This window comes from Pipistrellus kuhlii, unplaced genomic scaffold, assembly GCF_014108245.1.
Source record: "Pipistrellus kuhlii isolate mPipKuh1 unplaced genomic scaffold, mPipKuh1.p scaffold_m20_p_1, whole genome shotgun sequence".
NCBI lineage: Eukaryota > Metazoa > Chordata > Mammalia > Chiroptera > Vespertilionidae > Pipistrellus > Pipistrellus kuhlii.
Genome location: NW_023425404.1, coordinates 15,198,820 through 15,218,721, shown reverse-complemented (window position 1 = coordinate 15,218,721; position 19,902 = coordinate 15,198,820). Strand labels below are relative to the sequence as shown.

Below are 19,902 nucleotides of genomic sequence, written 5' to 3'. Positions count from 1 at the left end.
AGGAAGATCAGTTAGAAATCCTTTGGAAATAGAACAGATACAGATGAAGAGGGCAGGCCTAGTGTGTAGACAGTCTGCAGATGATGACCCTCTGTACCCATGTCACATTCCTCTTCCTCAGCTGAATGGATGCCCCAGCTCAGCCCACGGCCTCTCATCTCCTTCCTGGATTATTTTCTGAACACCCCCCGGGGCCATCTGCAAGGTGCCTGTGTCCTCAGCAGTAGCTCTTGACATCTTTTAATATCACTGGCAAATTTAATTAAAGTCACTGTTCCTCTGCTCTTCCAGATCATTAATAAAACAGTGCCACCAGGCCAGACTGAGCAAATTCTCCCTCTCCTACGCCCTCCACTTTCTCCAATGGGAACACTGCTCCGGGCCTGTCACCAGTCTGTGTAGAGTCGTTCTCTGCTTCTAAATCTGGGCTCCTACACAGGCATCACAGCCAATTTACACTAAAATTTTAGGTGCAGTCAGGCTGCACTGGATCCAACGTGTCACTCGAGTCCAAGAGCACTGCATCTTCGTCACTTCCTCTGTCTACAGAGCATGCGGGTCAGTGCAGAGCCCTCTCTTTCTATGGCCATGCTCTCCCCTTCTTCCCCTACCCACCCCCCCCCCCACGCCAGAAACACAGGAACTAAGTCCCTTGCACTTCCAAGAGTGGGAAATATGTGACCTCAGCTGCTTAGGCGGTTTGGTTGTCACCACTGGAACTTGCATCCAAGGAGGAAAACATAACGAAGCTGTTTTTTGTGCATTATCTCTTTGAATCTTTATAGCAAAGGAAGTACTATTATCATCATGCCTTTTTACAGACAAGCAAATATGAGCTCATAAAGATTAGTTTGCCCAAGATCACAGTTATTAAGTAGAAAAATAAGTATTTGATTCTGGAAGCCTTACTCCAGAACACGTGATTTTAACTGTGCTGGATATGTACTTAGGGTTTGGGGGAGTCTTTGAGCAAGGCCCTGGAGAGGGCAAGGAGAGTCTTTCTGGAAATGGAGGCTTCACCACAAGAATGGAGACTCTGCGGCCAGGCCCGGAGCAGCGGCTGCCAGGCTGGGAGCGGCCAGGCCCGGAGCAGCCGGGTCTGGTGTGGCCACGCCCGGAGCAGTGGCTGCCAGGCTGGGAGCGGCCAGGCCCGGAGCAGCCGGGTCTGGTGCGGCCAGGCCCGGAGCAGCGGCTGCCAGGCTGGGAGCGGCCAGGCCCGGAGCAGCCGGGTCTGGTGCGGCCAGGCCCGGGGCAGCGGCTGCCAGGCTGGGAGCGGCCAGACCTGGAGAAGCCGGGTCGGGTGCGGCCAGGCCCGGAGCAGCAGCAGCCAGGTCCAGAGCAACTAGGTCGGGAGCAGCGGTGACCAGACCCGGAGCAGCTGGTTGTGGAACGAACCAGAGCAACAGAGGCCAGGCCCGGAGCAGCCAGGCCCGGAACAGCTCACTTCTCGCCTGCCCCTGCCCCATGGCGGCCTCTCAGACATGGCTGGAAACTTTTGTGGGAACTTGAGGGTCTGCTGAATCAAGTGATGAAGGCTTAGATCTGGATGTATAGGGCTGGGGTGTTGATCTGTGAGTGTCTTGGGTGGGGCCTGGATGAGGCTGGTTGACCTATTTGGAAATGTCTTTTGTGTGAAATGTATCATTGGGCATTTGGTGGTATTATTGATATGAGAAAATGCTAAGTAACTGATTTACTATCTGAAAAGGGATTTACTATTGGGGAAAGGGAGGGAGGAAGAGACTGAACATAAACTGTGCACCTATAAATTAGGACAATGGGGGATGGGGAGGGGGCGAAGGGTGGGGTGGGAACCTGGTGGAGGGGGGAAGAAATGAGGGACCTTTGTAACAATGTGAACAATAAAGATTGATTTAAAAAAAATAAAAAATAAAAAAAAGAATGGAGGCTCTGCATACTCCAGGGCAGCCTAGAGCAGTGAAAGAGCCCCAAATGTGAAAGCAGGGGGAAAGAACTTTCTTCCCAGCCATGCCTCAGCAAGCTGTGAGACTTTGAAGAGTCTGTGAACCTCTCGGGGCATTAGCTTCCCTATCCAGAAAAATTCATATCGGGCTGGATGATCTCCACAGTTCCATTAAGACAAAGATGCTTTGAGTGCAGGCAGCCTGTCTCTCAAAAGGCAAAGAAGGGATAGACACAGTTGAGTTGGGCCTGAATAATGTGAGAGCCAGGTACAGACTTGAGACTCCCCAAGAGACCTCAGTGGATAAGAGAGTAAGTTAAGATTGGGTGGTAGAAAAGGGGAGCCCAAAAGAAAGTCAAGGAGGACCTAGCTTCTGGATTTACCAAAAGCTCCTTGGATCAAGTCCATTTTTTGAACTGCTACTCTTTCAATGCCCATTTGGGGCCAAGCAGATGTGCTGGTGATTGGGAATACAGCCATGGATGAGCTATACTATATCCCCAACCTTAGAGAGTTTATTTTCTGAGGGACAGAGACAAGCAAGTAATTATGGGAGTAATAGATTACAATGATGTCATGGGAAGTGATATCTTTTTCTCGTGCTGCTCTGAGCTCTCAGGTTGGTTGCTACACAGCTCCTTCAACCATGTGGTCAGTGGCTGCAATGCAGCATGGCTTTAGAACACAGAGAATCTTGCCATAGTACATGATACAATATTTGACTGTTCCTGATTCTCCGATTTCATACAACTGTACTATTTTGCCTTCCCCAAAGCCCCTCAAACCCTTGTGGCATCCCAACCACATGACAACTTCATGGAACCCTGCTGACATTTTCCCAGGCACTACCATCCCAGTGGAACCCCCCTGAATGGTCCAGGCACCAGCAGGCCTCCATCTCCTTGTGTTCAGGACTTTAAAAATGACAGCAAAAGTCACATCTACTCATTTGGTACCTACTCTATGGCAGCACTGTGTTAGGCACTTTTATAGCTGTTATTTAATCCCTAAGGACCCCACAATAAGACAGGGATTGCTGTATATTTTAGAAATGAGGAGTCTTGGGCTCAAAGACAGATAATTCACTAAAGGTCCACTAGCTGAGTGAGGGACATTGCTGGGCTGTGAAACTTGGATTATCTATTACCAAAGACTGCTTTTCAACCCTAGGTGGTAAAGGGTATGGTGAAAGAGAAGGATATGAATCTGGGGCCCTGAGGTCAAGAACCTAGAGTTCCAGAACCTTCTACCTGCCCTGGGAAACCTTCCCTGACAACACCCTCTTCCTGCAGTTCCCAAATGAGTCATTCGCACCCCGTTCCTCCAGCACTTTGTTCATCACTGAAGCACTTGGCACACTGACCTGAGCTTACCTGTTTACATGTACATCTTCTACATTCATGTAAATTCCCAGGGGGGATTTCAACTTGACATAGGGACCTGAATTCTGTTAATCCCCTATGCCTCCCCTAAAAGTCTAGGATTCAAAGCCTAGTTGATTCTATGATTCTTAGGTTTACTTTTACCAGGCTCTGTGGAAGACAGACCATTTTGCCCTATGCAAGACCTTAATAGATCTGGGGAGGCACAAACGGTGACAGGGTGGGCCAGAGAAATGGGAAAAGGAAGGGCTTTGCCCACTTAAGTTCCACTTCTCCCACTACTGGATTTATATCTGCCTTCAAGTCATCCTCCAAGGTGGAGGCACTACCAGCAGTAGGTCCACATGCTAGAGAGGTTGTGCATTAGAATAACTTTGAAACTCTAAAAAAGACAGACAGCTGGATCCTACTCGAGACCTAAGTTTTAGACTCTGGGAGGGGAGCCTAGATATTTAGTTGTTGTTGTTTTTTTTAAAGTTCCTTAGTTGATTTTGAGTACACCCAAAGTGGAGAATCCAGGGAGAGAAGACAAGGAACATAGCCTATGATACATTTGCATCTCAGAGATTCCAACCATTAGGGACTTTCTTTGGACCAGGAAAAAGGACTCTCGGTGTATCACGAGCTGACTCACAAATGGGTCCCACAAAGCCTTTCTAATCTGGACAATGAACAAACATCCTATCCTCCTGCACTCTCACTTTCATACCTTGCCAAAGATAGTCAGCATCAACTCCCTACGCACATAAGTAGATTTTCCCTCTGTTTCTCCCTAAGCCTGCTGTCAGCTTGGTTTACACTTTTACTAAAGAAATGTAGAAGACCCAGTGTTCCCTAATCTTCACAGGAATATGATGCTACTCATCCATGTTCAGCAAGACATGTTTCTAGTTGTTTTTCTTTAAGGATAATGGCTTAGGTTAACTTGGCCACACTTTTCCTCAGGGCTTCTTTGTTTGTTCATTCATTTTGTTCATTTATTTATTCATGCATACATGCATGCATTTGCATGAAACCCAGTCTGTATGTCACAGGTTGGCTTTCACTAAATTATACTGAAAAAATGCACCCAACTCATTTTTTGCACACTCAAAACAAACAAACAAACAAACAAACAAACAACTACATAAAAATTCCTAGAAGGTAGAAATTTTTACCTGTTTGGTATTTATGTATCCTCAGTGCCTATAACAGTGCCTGCTATGTAGTAGGTGTTCAGTATTTATTTATTGAATGAATAGATACATTGATTAAAGTATGCAAAAATAGAAGGCATAACATCCAGTAATTTTCCCCACTCTTGGCAGTGTTCAAATGGAGCATCCCATCTGTCAGGGATGCTATGAGCAATGTTTTTCAAATTTCAGTAAGATGAACAAAATATAATTCCTGATTAGGAACACACTTCACTGGAGAACAGTGACAGAAAACCAATTACAACAAAACAAGGATTACAAGCTCAGAGGAAGAAAGCTCTAAGGCTGCCTGAGATTGTCAGGGCCAGTCCATGAACCAGGTAACTTTAGACCTAGGATCTGGAGAATGAACAGGAGTGAACTGGGTAGAAGCCAGTGCATCTCACACAATGGTAACAAAGCCCAGACTAAAGAGAATGACAGCCTGGATGAGCCGGGTGGCTAAAGGACAAGGCATTTGAAAAAAGCTGCAAAGGTGAGGACTAGGTCAGAAAAAGGCCTGTACGCCTAGCCAAGGAATTAGGGCATCATCTTGGAGGCAATAAGGAACCACTGAAAGTTTTTAATCAGAGGAGGGATAATATCAATGTTTTTCCTTTGAATAGCAGATGTGATGACAGCATGGACCTTGTGTAGGTGAATAAAGCAGGGAAAGAGTTGGAGGCAGGAAGACTAGTTCAGAGTCTCTCACAGCCTTTGAGAGAGACATGATCAGAATCTAAGCAGAGGCAAGGAGCGCAGGCCTGCTGAGGAAGGAATGGATTTAAGAGCTCTTTCAAAAGTAGAATCAATACATGCTGGAGACCAATTGAAAACAGAAGATGATGGTAAAAGAGGAATGAAGAGGCATAGCAAGGACCTTTAGGCACCTTGTATCAGGCACCTTCATCATCCCAATGAGCCTGCAAAGTTCCTCCTCATTCAGGGATCTCCAGGCCCAAAGAAATGGAAGCTGAAGGAATCAACATAAAAAAACCATTGAACTTCGATACATGTTTGGCTTCAGGAATGTCCTGTGACTGTGAGATCAATGAGGCCAGTGAGAATTCTGGGTGCTCCAGGGAGACAGCAGGAAGGCCCTGGACTTCAAGCAAGGCACCAGAGTGCAGTCTCATCGCCATAACTATTTGTTGATTCAATAGTCCAGACAATGATAAGCTCTGGAGATGCAGGTCTCTGCCATGGAGAAGTGCAAAGAAAAGTACACAAGATCAGTATCTAAATGTGGGTTCTGGGAGTCATGAACACTAGCTGAAAGCATCATGGAGGTGGATTTCTCATGTCTATTTCAAAGAAGAACACAGTTTCACAGAGAAGAAAATGAACTCATGGGAGGTACTGCCCCTATGAAATACTGCTACCTAAAAAAAAAAAAAAAAAAAAAAAAAAAAAAAAAAAAGCATTTTTTAATCCTCACCTAAGGACATGTTTTTATTGATTTTAGGGAGAGAGAAATATTGGTGTAAGAGAAACAGCAATGAGTTGCCTCTTGTAGGTACCCCAACCAAGGATGGAACCCGCAACCTAGGAATGTGCCCTGACGGGGAATCAAACCCACACCCTTTTGGTGTATAGGACGACGCTCCAATCAACAGAGCCACCTGGAAAGAACTAAAAAGTATTTTTAAAAGCTCCAAAATATTGAGACGAACTCAAGTCCTAGAGTGATTACAAGAAAGCTTGGTTCTGCCTACAGATTTGTTCATTGGGCACTTGCTATGTGCCCATAACAGTTGTAGGTTCCGTGAGGATCATTTCTGCCTAGATGTGCTCCCATATTTATGAGTGCCAACGGTTTGACCCACTCGGAACTAGCTGCCGGAGATTCACATTATACCTCACATCTAGACTACTACAGTAGCTTCCCCTCTTGCCCCATCTCTTACAGTCTACTTGCCACAAAACAGCCAAATGTCTTTTTTAAATGTAAATCTAATAGATCATGCCATTCTTTGCAACTCCTCCTACTGCAGAAACTCCCACGCCCTTACTGGACTCCCTAACCCACAGCCCTTAACTCCTGCCACTCCGATGGAGGTAGAATCCTCCAAGTTTCCAGAACACACCAAGCAAGCGCCTGCCCTTGGACCTTGGCATTGACTGTTCCCTCTGCTTGGAACACCCTTACAGAAAGATCGCCGTAGGTCACCTTTTCAGTTGCATTCATGTCTCAGTCGCCCCTTTCTCAGAGGCTTCCCCCACTCCTCTGATCTAAAGGTGATCCTGTGTCTGCTCCCCAACACTGTCACCACTTTTCATATCACTTGCTGAGTTCGTCACCGTTTCTACTTGTCCACTGGTCTGTCACAGAATACAAACTCTATGATAGCAGGAAACGTGTCCCTTTTGCTGACCACAGTATGAATGCCGGTACTTGTCGAGCGGATCAATGTTAAGTCTGCAGGATTAAGTGTGGACAGATGCGCCTGTGAGAGAAGACTTCAGAATTGCTGGGAGAGGTCAATGGTGAAAGACAGACCTCAGACAGCAGGCAGTTTTGTTCATTCAGCAAATCAACAGGACCACATAGTCTGTGGGTGGCAATTGTAAGTTGTTACAAAACACATTTCCTTCCTCTGCTACAGGCCTCTCATTGGCACCTTTTCTCCATAGTGTGTGGCATAATGATAACCCATATTTATAGTGCATCGTTAATTCAATAAATATCAAGCAATTCTATGTGCCAATCGTTTATAAAGGCCTTCTCACTCACATGATTCATTTAATCCTCTTGTAAGGATCTTCGTACAGATGAAGAAACCGTAGCTCAGTTAATTGCCAAGAGTCTCCATGTCAACAATTAATGGATCCAGAACCAAGCTTTGGTCCCCTGGTTGCCAGAGGTCTCCTTCCACCAGGCCTAAAGCAGTGTCATGTCAGCAAGGACCAGGAACAATCATCCCCTGCCCCTACAAGGAAATCAGGCTGGGTCAGGACAACCTTAGGGGGCACTGTTCCTGACCCTGCCTATTCCCCAGAGGGAAGCACCTGGGCCCTAGCTCTTGTGGTCACCCATAGAGAGAGTGCCAACACCCTTCTGCCCTGTTACCCACCCAGGGGGCAGCTGGTGATCAGCTGCCTTTATATTCCTTTTCCTCAGCTCATTCTCCAGGAGCTTGCTTTATTTTAATGCCATTTAATTTCTCTTAATTTTTAGGTGTTGAAATAACAGGATTAACTTATATCATTGCCTGAATGAAGAACAAATGGATGCTGGCAAGCAGTCAAAGTCACCTCTCTGAGACATGGGTAGGGTATTTTCTGGTACAATCAACTATGAGGGTTCTCTGCACCCCTCTTTCATAAGAGTGGGTAGGAGCAGATGCCTAGGGTTCTCAGCTGCTCTACCACTGAATTTGCTGCTGTGCTCACTCCCCATTCTTCTAATGATTCTCCCTAAAGTTGATACTCTGATTAATTCCTTCTAAGAGCCTGGAAGCACTGGCTCAGGATGACTCTTCCAGCCGGTGGGCTGGGCCCCTGGATAACTACTGAGCAGAGTGGTTCCACACAGAATCTACAGGGCTCTAAATGCATCCTTCCTGGATGAAAAAGGAATGACAGAAGCTCAGAAGTAGAGGCAGGACTGGCTGGAGCCTTTGGGGGCCTAGAGCACCACTAGGCATTCTGGGAATGCCTTGGAGTGTTGCAGTGGGGGAGGGGGGTGACTCCACATAGCAGTGCCAACCTAGGGGCATCAGGGCACTTAGCCAGCTCGTGGTCCCTCACCCTCAGACAGTCAAGGTGGCTGGGCATGTTGACCATTACAGATCCGATGGGATAACAGATAAACTGGAAGCTTCAAATTGCAGGCAGAAGGTACTATTGGCACTAAAAGTATTCTTAGCAGGAGGCAATTCACTGAGTGTGGAACAAGCTTCACCATACAGAACTGTCAGGCCAGGGAGGTTGCTTAAAAATCAACACATCAAACATAACCTCTTTGATGGATAAGGAATGCAAGGCCCAGAGAGCATAAGTGGGTCTTGCCTATGATTGTCAGGAAAGATAAGGACTAAAACATAACCTTCTCACCACCAGTTCAGCGCTGTTTCCGTGACACCTCGTTGCCTGTTCCTCGCTTGATTTTTTTACTCCACCACTGGCCTCTTTTTTGATAAATGGCATAGACACCCCCTGCTTTCTTGACCTTGTTTCACCTGCATCAAAAGTGAGGCAGGAGAGAGAGAACCAAGTTGGTAGTGTAGGTAAATAGTTGTACTTGCCACTTCCCACAACCATATCAAAATTACAACTAAAATACAGAATCCTCATCCAGAACCACCAGAAAGCTGACTGAATGGAAGTCCTACTAGAGAAGTAAAGAATAAAGCACACTGAGACTTGTAGGAGACTCAGAAGTATGGAACGGGCTGGCCTGGGCACCCACAGGGGCCACTATTTTCATTGGGAGGGAGATCGTCTTTGGAGGTTTCCCAGAGGAGCAAGGGGTCCCAGCCCCACACCAAATCCCCAGCCCAGGGTCCCAGAGCTGGAAAGAGAAGTTCCTATGGGCAGTAAGAACTATGGGCTGTAAAAAGCAGTGTGGATTGGGGCTCAGTGACATAGAGGCTGCTGGAGACCCAGTTGCTCCTCTTAAAAGGCCGGCACCACAAATTGAACTTACAAGGTCCTGCTTCCTCTGAGCTCCAGTGCCAGGTGAGGCAATGGGGGACCCAGACACATATGAGGAGAAACTGGACTGTCTGGCATGGGGGCAGGAACTCAGGGGTGGCTTTCTCCCAGAGGTGCTCACAGCAGTCATTGGCTGAAGGGCAGCCATTTCTGTTTGCTCCGCTCTAGTGATTCCCTGAGACCTCACCCCATCCAATTTACAACCCCACTCAAGCTGCTTGCACCAGCTGCTCAGGCTAAAACCTGTCAAACAAGCTGCAGCTAGGACAAAGAGTCCCAAACCTATCAATAAAAAGGCCCAAGACCCAGCACCAGCACCAGCCTGCCTTGGTTCACAGCTGGGTCTTGTCTGGGCACTTCCAAAACCCCATACAAAAAGGAGGAATCTACAGATCTCTCTTTAGCTCTGATGGGTGGCCCCAAGCATTGGCTGAATGTATTCTTTCCTGGAGACCCAAAAGCCGGTGTACCCAGTGGTCAGTGTCAGACCATACCAGATTACAGCTCTACACATCCATAAGCGACACACTCAAGGGGTAGACTCAGTGAGCACAAAAGCCCCACTGAAGCAAGATCTGCTACATAGGGATGTCTCCTGCACAGCAGTTCTCCCACTTTAGTAGCAGCTGGTCCCCACAGCCAATTGGCCTGGAGATAAATTCCTCCCAGTGACACCAATAGCAATCAAGTCTCAACTACAACAAGACTGTGCATACAGCCCACAAAGGGGTACACCTAGAGTGTCCACCTCAGGTGATTGGGGAGGTTGAGCCACTGGGCCCTAAAGGACACCTAGTACACAAGGCCACTCTATCAACTCAAGGAGACATAGCAGCTCTACCCAATACATAGAAACCAACACAGGGAAGCAGACAAAATGCAGACAAAAGCAGATAAAGAAACATGTCACAAATAAAAGAAATGGAAGAAAGAAAACTACTATTGTAGATATATAGTTCAAACCACAGTTATAAAGTTATTCAAGAATCTTTTAGAAACCTCCAAGGGACTTAGTGAGACTTTCAAGAATCTTAGTAAGAATGGCAAAAAAAAAAAAAAAAAAAAAAAAAAAAAAAAAAAAAAAAAAAAGGAAAAGGACCAGTCAGAAATTAAGCATACACTGACTGAAATAAAGAATAATATTTCAGAGTTCCACAGACCACTGCTGGTCCGTGAGGTCCTAAAGGTTGGCGACCCCTGATTAAAGGAAGCCTTTGGAGCAGCAGTCACCAACCAGTAGTCCTCGAACCACTGGGGTTCCATGAAGTCTGAAAGGTTGGCGACCACTGGACTAGAGGATCCCAAGAATCAAATCAACAATTTGAAATATGAGGAAGCAAAAAACACCCAACCAGAAGGGCAAAAAGAAAAAAGTATCCAAAAATATGAAGACAGTGTAAGGAGCCTCTGGGACAATTCCAAGTGTACCAACATCTGAATTATGGGAGTGCCAAAAGAAGAGAGAGAGCAAGATATTGAAAACTTATTTGAAGAAATAATGACAGAAAACTTCCCCTACCTGGTGAAAGAAATATATGTACAAGTCCAGGAAGCATAGAGAACCCCAAACAAGAGGACCATACCAAGACACATCATAATTAAAATGCTAAGGGCTAAAGACAAAGAGAGAATCTTAAAAGCAGCAAGAGAAAAACAATTATTAATAGTTCCCTATAAGGGAGTGCCTATATGACTGTCAGCTGATTTCTCAACAAAAACTATGCATGCCTGCCCTACTCGGTTTGGCTCAGTGGATAGAGCATTGGCCTGTGGGACTAAAGGGTCCCAGGTTCAATTCTGGTCAAGGGCACTTGCTGGGGTTGTGGGTTCCATCTCCCCAGTAGGGAACATGCAGGGGGCAGCCAATCAATGATTCTCTCTCGTCATTGATGTTTCTATCTCTTTATCCCTCTCCCTTCCTCTTTGAAATCAATAAAAATATATAAAAAATTAAAAAAGAAGTTAAAAAAAAACACAAAAAACTATGCAGGCCAGAAGGGAGTGGCAAGAAATATTCAAAGTGATGAATAGCAAGGACCTATAACCAAGATTATACAACCCAGCAAAGCTATCATTTAGAATTGAAGGGCAGATAAAAAACTTCACACACAAGAAAAAGCTAAAGGAGTTCATCACCGCCAAACCAGTATTATATGAAATGCTGAAGGGTATTCTTTAAGAAGAGGAAGAAGAAGAAAAAAGATAAGAAATATGAACAACAAAATGGCAACAAATACATATCTATCAACAACTGAATCTAAAACCAAATGAATAAGAAATCTAATGAACAGAATAAACAGGTGAATAAAATAGAATCAGAGGCATGGAAATGAAACAGACTGAAGAGTCTCAGAGGGGAGAGGGAGGGGGGAGCAGGAAGAAATTAAACCACGATCTTATATGCATGTATGCATTACCTATGGACACAGACAATAGGGTGGCAAAGACCTGGGGTGGGGTGGGAACCAGGTGGAGGGGAGCTATGGGGGAAAAAAGGAAGGACATTTGTAATAATCTCAGCAATAAAGATTTTTTTGAAAGTGAGGCAGGTTACTACTCATTTATTTGCTCCTTTATTTTCCAGTGAATACCCTATGTGTTTCAGGTATCATTGCAACAGGGAGTAGGGGAAAGAAAAAGCACTTGGTCCAGGAGGTGGGGTGAGCCCAAGCAAAAACAACAACAAATAACCTCCTCCCCCATATTTCAATAGGTGTAAGGACCACGTGAAAAACAGATGCTGTGCTATCAAAATTCGGAGGAAGCCTCCCCATCAGGAAGAGCCGTTTGAATTGGACAGTAACGAACAGGTGGGTTCTCAGTGAAAAGTACACGGTGAATAAAGCACAGAAGGAAAAAGGCCAAGTTTACCGAGGTGCCCCATGGAAAATGGAAAATGTGAGACCAGACATGGCATGGTGAACCATGCCACGGAAAGCCTTGAATATGAGCAGTTGGGACTGCTGCAAATATTGGGAGGCCCTTCAAGGGTTTGTTTGTTTGTTTGTTTGTTTGTTTGTTTTTGCTGGAAAATGACAAGCCTAGAAGGATGTTTTAGGAGAGGAATCCTGTAACAGGCGTGAACATTAATTGGAGGGGGAGGCTGAAGTTGGAAAGATGTCAGAAAGCTATTTTTATAGTATCATAGCAACTACTTACGACAGGTCAAGAAGCATTCTGCAACGGAGTAGCTGCCAGGTGGTACACACACACACACACACACACACACCGATGCTGGCTGCTTTAATAACAATAATTGCTATTATCATCATTATTATGTAGGAAGTCACCAAATCTATACTCAGGTTGTAGTAAGATGGACAGAATGGGAGGGGTAAGGAGAGAGGGACTTAACAGACATTAGCAATACTTGGGGGATGAGGGAGAGGAGTCAGCAATAAACGTGGGGTTTTTGAGCCAGTGTGACTGGAAGTGGGTTGGTGCCATCAGTGGAAAGTGGGAAGTCAGAAGGAGCAGCACCTTAAAACACGTTAGCAAGAATTCAACTTGGGGAGCTGACAGGAAAGCCTTTTGGAAGCACTGCACAAGTGGCTGGAAACAAGACTCACTGGGATTGTAGAGCTGGAGTGACAGACCTGGAACTATCGGCACTGGAGTAACAGCACACACCATTGCAGGAGATGCTGAGGGCTAACGGAAAAGGGGAAACCTGAGGGGAAGGAGAAGATATTGGAGAGTGGAAGAGGCACCACCTAGAGAATGAGTGGGACCCAGAGAGTTCAGTGCGAGAGAAGCCAAAAATGGGAAGTTTTAAGAACTACTGGGCAATCTTCTCTGATCGGGGGGGGGGGGGGGGGGGGGGGGGGGGGGGGGCTGGGCGGAGGGGTAGATTAGATAAATAGATGATTGACAGATAAATAGATAGATGACAGATAGATAGGTCATCAGGAGGAAGTTGTTATGTTTTGGAGAATAAGAAGTCCTTGGTGGATGCCAGTTTGCCAGAGATGAAGAAAAGTGGGAAAGCAAGGGCCTGAATGAATGATGAGGAAATAAAAACAGGTGATTACTCTAAAACTGCAAGAGTTTTTTGTAAGTAAGAAGGGAAAAGAGCATGATGGGGGGATGGAATTAGACAAGTGATGTTCATTTAGGACAGGGTTTGAGGGCAGGGCCGGGTGGATCCTGAGCACTATGCAGAAGTGGGGAGGACAGGGCGCAAAGGAAGAACATCAACCAAGCTCACACGGTTTGGCTTCATTCCACAGGATGGACATAGCAGTGCGTGACTTTGAGGTCCTCCCCTCTCAAGTGACTTGGGAACTACCACGTGAAAGCCAGGACAGGATGATGGTTTCCAGTCCCACTTCCGGATCCAGTCCCTCACATGGCCTATTGTTTTTGCGTACAACCAGAAAAGCACTATTTATCATTCCAAATATCGATGTCATCCATGCTACTTGGCTCATTCCAAATTACATTCAGGACGAAATAGAGCTATTTTTTTGGAACTGACTCTGTGTACCATATCTGAATACTCTTGATATTGGAATTAGCCTTTATTCATTCTTCATATTACCAAAACATAGGCATACACAGACATGTGTGATTCTTCCCATCTAGATATCTTTGCTCAGTTGTATCTATGGATATACATACTTCTTACCCTTCCAGACTCCTTCTTGGGGCCTTCCCAAGAGATCTCTGGGGGTTCTCCTTGCAACCCAGGAGGCCAGGAAGTATGTTTTACACATGCTGGAGCCACTTTTTCTTTCCCCAGGTGTGACCTGCCCAGTGCTGGGTTTAGAGTGCCCATTCAAAAACCAGACAACCAATCTCACTAAAAATAGTGGAACTTTTCTCAGGTCCACCCATGCTGTTGCAAATGGTAAGAGTTCTTCCTTTTTTATAACTGCGTACTATTCCATTGTGTAAGTGCACCACAGCTTTTTTTTTTAAATACATTCATCTGCTTTGTGTGCTAAAACAGAAAGGGGGGCACTTGCATATGCATATATGCATAACCCATGGATACAGACAATAAGATGGTGAAGGCCTGGGGCGGGGGGAGCAGGCTAGAAGAGGTCAATGCGGGGGGAGAGGGGGCTTGGAGAGTGGATGTATATAATATTTTCAACAAAGATTTTTTTTAAATAATAAAATAGTAGAACTTCTTTCTAGAAGGGCAACTCTTCTTTGTATGCTAAAACAGAAAAAGGAATCCTCTACCCTCCTTCACAGCCACCAAGACAATGATACACTACGGCTTCTACCACAGCCTCCTAACGCTCTGTCTCCCTCTCTCTCTACATCCCAGTCTCCGCATACTCTCTGAAATACAAATCTGGCCCTGCACTTTGATACTGAAAACCTCCCTTAGCTCCCAAAGGAAATTCAGTGGAAATAATTAACATGGAGTACCAGCCCTTCGAAGTTTGGCCCCTAGAGCTTCTCAAAACTCATCTCCCTGAATTTTAGCCTCTGGCTTCAGTCATTTGGAAGAGCGCTCATCCAACACTTTCTCCCCCACTCCACCCCTCCATACTTTCACCAAAGCCAACTCCCACCCATCCTTTCCTTCTGAGATTTAGAAATCTGTTGTCCCTAGGAAGCCCGCCTTAAGCCACATAGAGAGGTGATCTTCCAATATGCTTCCATTGTGCCCAGGATTTACCCTCCACTAAAAGGAGTCATTTTATATAGATGGTCATTGCCTGTTAATTGCTGAAATGAATGTGTGTTTATGAGGAAAGGAACCATTCTCTTTTCTTTGCCTCTGTACCCAGCAAATACCTGGCAGAGTAGGTTGTTGTTGAATATTTATTGAATAAACTAGAGGCCCGGTGTACAAAATTGATTTATTGGGGGTTGGGGAGGGGTCCTCAGCCTGGTCTGCACCATCTCACAGACCAGGAACCCTCAGAAGATGTCTGACTGACAGCTTAGAGTGGGGAGGGGGCCTAAGCTGTCAGTCGGACATCTTTAGCTCTGTCACAAAGGCAGGAGAGGCTTCTGGTGAGCCTAGCTTCTGGTTGAGTGGCACTCCCCCTGTGGGAGCGCCCCGGCCACCAGGGGGCAGCTCCTGCATTGTGTGTCTGTCCCCTGGTGGTCAGTGCACGTCACAGTGACCGGACATTCAGCTATTCAGTTAATTTGCATATTAGCCTTTTATTATATAGGGTAACTGATTGAATAAGTAAATGAATGCTTTTTCTTTTGGAGTCAAATGTATTTCTGAACGGCACCCAATATCTGAACCTCTAGACTAGGGGTGTCGAACTCAATCAGAGAAGGGGCCAAAATCTAAAATCCAGCCTAAATCGCGGGCCGAATGGTTTACTGAACAGTCATAAACTGTCATTGTGATGGACACGCAGCAGAGTGCAGTGATGACAGTGCGGTGCGGGCCACATTGCAAGGCCTGGCGGGACGGATTTGGCCCGCGGGCCTTGTGTTTGACACATGTGCTCTAGACAAAGCAACGAGACTTGAGTGAAAAGGGACTTATCTTCCATTCTTATCTGACCTTGGTAGCTTGAAGAAAAGCCAAAATGTGTGACAGATTCCCCCAAGTCCAGATTGTGGGCAATTCAAACCATAGAACAGTGCCTACGATGACCATCCATGGACAATACCAGCAACTGTGCCCAGAGCCTGTATAAGGAACCGCCTTGCACAAAGATAAGAGGACACTGCCTGGGCCTTACGGCCTCAGCCCAGGGAGCAGCCTGGGGGAAGGGAATGTTTTTACAGGGCCAGTGTGATAACTCTCTTCTCCCTTCTCTGACCAGAAGGCTGTGGAGGGCAGTGCAAGAGATGCCAATGTGGAGCTCAGAGGAGCATGAGCAGAGAGGAGATGTATCTCCTCCCTCCAAGTCTGTTTGTTTAATATAGCAATACTGAATAACTACTCTACGGTGGGCACAGTGCTAGGCCCTGGGGATACAATGTGAATACATTCGCCAGCTGTCTTTCCTCCCTCCCTGCAGCTTACGGTCTAAAGGTGTACCTGGCAGTATTCAATCACATTCATTAATTTAATGTGCATCTTTAAATTACTTTAAAATAACTGGTTCAGGTTATCCTATATAGTCAAAGGCTAATGTGCACATCTACCAAACGGCTATGACACACACTGACCACCAGACGGCAGATGCTCAACACAGGAGCTAACCCCTGGTGGTCAGTGCGATCCCACAGGGGGAGCACCGCTCAGCCAGAAGCCAGGCTCAGAGCTGGCGAGTGCAGTGGCAGTGACAGGAGCATCTCCCACCTCCATGGCAGCAACTGCCAGCTTAGGCCTTCTCCCTAAGCTATCAGTCAGACATCCCCCAAGGGCTCCCGGACTGTGAGAGGGTACAGGCCATGCTGAGAGACCCTCCCTCCCTCCCTCCCAAGTGCATGGATTTTGCGCTCCAGGCCTCTAGTAGGTCTATAAAATAAGGGAATCCTCCCCAAAGAAGGCCTGGGAGGCTCCCTGGAGGAGGTAACCAAAGGAGTAAGTCCTGTCCTGCCTTTGTGCAAGGGGTGAACAGGAGGACATTAGACACCCAGGGGGGTTGAAGTTCAGGAGAAGAAATAGCCTTCCCATCTTCACTCAGTTCAAGAACCAATTCAACCAAGTTCAGTTCCATAGGTTCCATCTGCTGCTCTTCAACCCACATCTATATTCTACTTACAGAAAAACGAGGCTGTGGTGTGGACTTTTGTGTGGGGACTGCCCATAGGAAATGCAGACTGCAGTGAGAGGCTGGGGGACCCACCCCTCGTCTAGTCACCCAAGTTCTGATCACTCACCATCCTCATTTGAAGAACTGCAAGGCATGAGGGACAAGTTCCTCTCCAACTGGGACCCAGTGCTGCAGGGAAAGAGGAGCCAGTGCGAGGCCAGGTGCCCAGACAGAAGGAACTGACCCCCTATTTCAGGAAGAGCCTGGCGCAGCAGCTATATTTGAAAATCGAGGTAAATAAGAGCTCGGCTCAAGCGGATGGGACACAACAGCTGTGGAAGATTAATCACATGAAGCTGTAAGTCACCAGGTCGCCAGGGGCCCCGGGCTTCCCTCTCGGTGCCCCAGCAGTGGGCCAGCTGTGCTCCTCGCACCCACCCCCAACTCCCTCCTCTTGGGTGTTTCTTGACCACCTAGGAGCTCTACACCTTGCTCCCTCCCAGCTGCGGCCTGCGTTTGGGTGGGGGGGGGTGGGCGGGAATGGTCCCTAATTTCAGTCCTTCTGCCCAGGAAACAGACCACCAAAACCTTCTGTGTTTGCTTTTCAATCGTCTGAGGGGAGAGAACCAAGGAGAAGGGGGACCAGGCGAGCAGCGAGCCAGTAAATTTATGGCACTGCATTAAAGGCGTTTGTGCTATTTAACCACACTCAAACCCTCCTAGGTTAAAAATAAAACACGGTGGATAAAGACGAAAAGCTTCTTTTTCCCCCCTGGATTAAATGGCTTTCTTTATGTCCTCCAATGGCTTGGGCACTCAAGGGAGGTCAGGCAGGGTCTGCAGGAGCAGATCTAGCTTCTGAATGAGGGCGTGTGTACGTGTGCGTGTGCGTGTGCGTGTGTGTGTGTGTGAGTGTGTGTGTGTGTGTGTGATGCAGGGAGCGGGTGGTGGAGGGGTAGTTACATACTTCGCTTCTCTCCACCTGGCCCGGGACCGCCCAGACCACCGCCGTCTGGAGGGCACGGAACCGGAGACCCTCCTCCTCTCCGCGCCTAGGCCGCCGCGGGGAGGGGGGGGGAGGGGGGCGGCGGGGGGAGCCCGGCGGGCGCGCTGGGGTCGCAGTTCCCGACCCGCCGCCGCCGCGGGGTCCGGACGTTGGGGGGCGCGCGTGCCGGTGTGCACGCGGGCGCGCGCCTGCTGGATGAACGCGCCCCCCTCCAGGCCCCCACGCCCGCGGGCACTCGGCGCCTCCGGGGCACCGCACGCCTGGCACAGCCAGCACACACGCATCCGGCGCGCAGCACAGCAGGCTGCCTCCCACTGCGCACCCGCCACCTGCCCGGCCGCACACACATGGCCAGGCACCTCCAGCTCCGCCGCTTCCTCCCTCACCCCTCACCCCTGCTAGACTCTCTGCCAGAAGCGCACACCCCCCACCCCCAACACCGCATCCCAAACGTACACTTTCCGGGGCGCCCTCCCCCACCTCGTCAGGCACTAAGACCCTCGGGAAGACAGTGCCTATGGATGGAGACAGAACTTAATTAACACCATTCTTCACGAGCTGGAGAGCCCTCTTGGGGACACGCTCAAGCCGCCAACCTCTGCCTCCCCTGCCTCGGCCACCCGCTGCGGGGGAAGGGCAAGAGGCTCACCCGTTACTCACCGTGTCTTCCCGGTCGGTCCCCCCGAGCGGAGTGGACAAATGAAGGGGGGAGGAAGGCGTGCGAAGCCCCCCTCGGCCGGGCTCCTCACCGGCGGCCGCCGCCGCTCATCGCCCCCGCGGGCTGCCCGCCGGCCGCAGCCGCGTCCGGGGCATGTCAGTCGGCCGCCGGCTGCCGCGGCTCGTGGGCTCGCAGCTGTCAGCGGGCTGCGGGGCAGCGCATCTGGAGCGCGAGGGCCGGGCTGGGGCTGGGGCCGGGGCGGGGCACGTGGGGAGGGGTCCCTCGGCGCGGATCTCAGGAGCAGGGAAAACCCGCCCAAGACCCCGCCGCAAACCCCCGACCCCGGGCTCCGGACTAAGCCCGGGAGAGGCCCGGAGTCCCGGCCGCCGGCTGCAGGGGATCCCTGCCTGCCGGGAGGGGCAGGAAGGCGGGCAGCCGGCGCGTACCCGTGGCTCCGAGGGACCCCCCGGATTGCAGGCGCGGCGCCGGGGTTTCCCGGAGCTGGGAGAGCGCCGGCTCCCCTCCTCGCGCGCCGTCACCGCGAGCGACGTCTCGGCCTCGCCGCGCACGGAGGGGACGCGCGGAGGGGCTGGCTTCTGGGAGAGCCGAGAGCTTTGCCCACTAAGCTGCAGCAAGAAGCCAAATCAAAAAGCCAATCTCTGAGCCCGCACGGCGAGCGTCACCCTATCAGCTGGGAGAGAGCGCGCTGCGCGCAGTGACAAGCCGCGCGTCCGCATCCTCGCCTGGCCGTGGGGGGAATTTTCAGATCGCTCCCCGGCCGGCGGGGTGGAAGTCCAGCCTGCACCTCGTTGAGTCCAGAGAGACCCGAGGACGAATGCAGACACCACTCCTCGCCCGGGCCGCCCACCCATCCGTCGGAGCCTGGCGCCCCGCTCCTCCCGGCCAGCGGTGCTTGGGAGACGGCGGCGCGTCCTGACCTGGATTCCTCCGAGTCCCGAGCTCCGGGCAGCCGGCAGGGAGGGCGGGCAATGGGCGCGCGGCACCGGCTTTCCCCTTGTCCTTAGGAGACGCCGTCTGCAATTCCAATTCCAAAATTGAGTTTTCCACCAAACGTCTGTGGTTTTTTAAATATAGCAGGGGGACGATTACCCAAGCGGGGTCCACCCAGGCCTAGGAGGGAGGAGTTGAGGAGGGTGGAGGTTGGCAGTGGAGGGAAAATAAAACTCCTTTCCTCTTCCCCCCTCCCACCCGCTGCTGTTCTTGGTGCAGAACTCAGTCTGTCATTTTCTCAACCCAAATCAAACAACAGCTTGTGAGAGACGCTTGGGTGAGCGCTGGTATGTTTTGGTTTGGGGTTTTTAAGGCTAAAAATAAGAGGGGGCTGCCTCCCAAATTGCTGCTTACTCTGAGCCTGGAGCCTGGAAGAGAGATGGTCCTTTGATGCAGCAGCAGAACTAGGGTTTGGGGCTTGGCTCGGACGAAGTGTACACAAGTAGCCTTACATCAGAT

At 49.0% G+C, this 19,902-nt stretch overlaps 1 protein-coding gene across 5 annotated transcripts in view; it reads right to left on the bottom strand.

Moving 5' to 3' along the window:
• Positions 1 to 19,554, bottom strand: part of SLC8A3 (solute carrier family 8 member A3) — a 120,418-nt gene extending 100,864 nt beyond the window's left edge. For 2 of the 5 annotated variants that reach the window (XM_036432784.2, XM_036432830.2), the window contains exon 1: positions 18,435 to 19,552. The gene's annotated coding sequence lies outside the window, so the exon portion shown is untranslated. Of the gene's footprint in view, positions 1 to 18,434 lie in introns of all 5 variants that reach the window. The other 3 variants (XM_036432812.2, XM_036432840.2, XM_036432821.2) reach the window with 2 other exon arrangements.
• Positions 19,555 to 19,902: the final 348 nt, after the last annotated feature.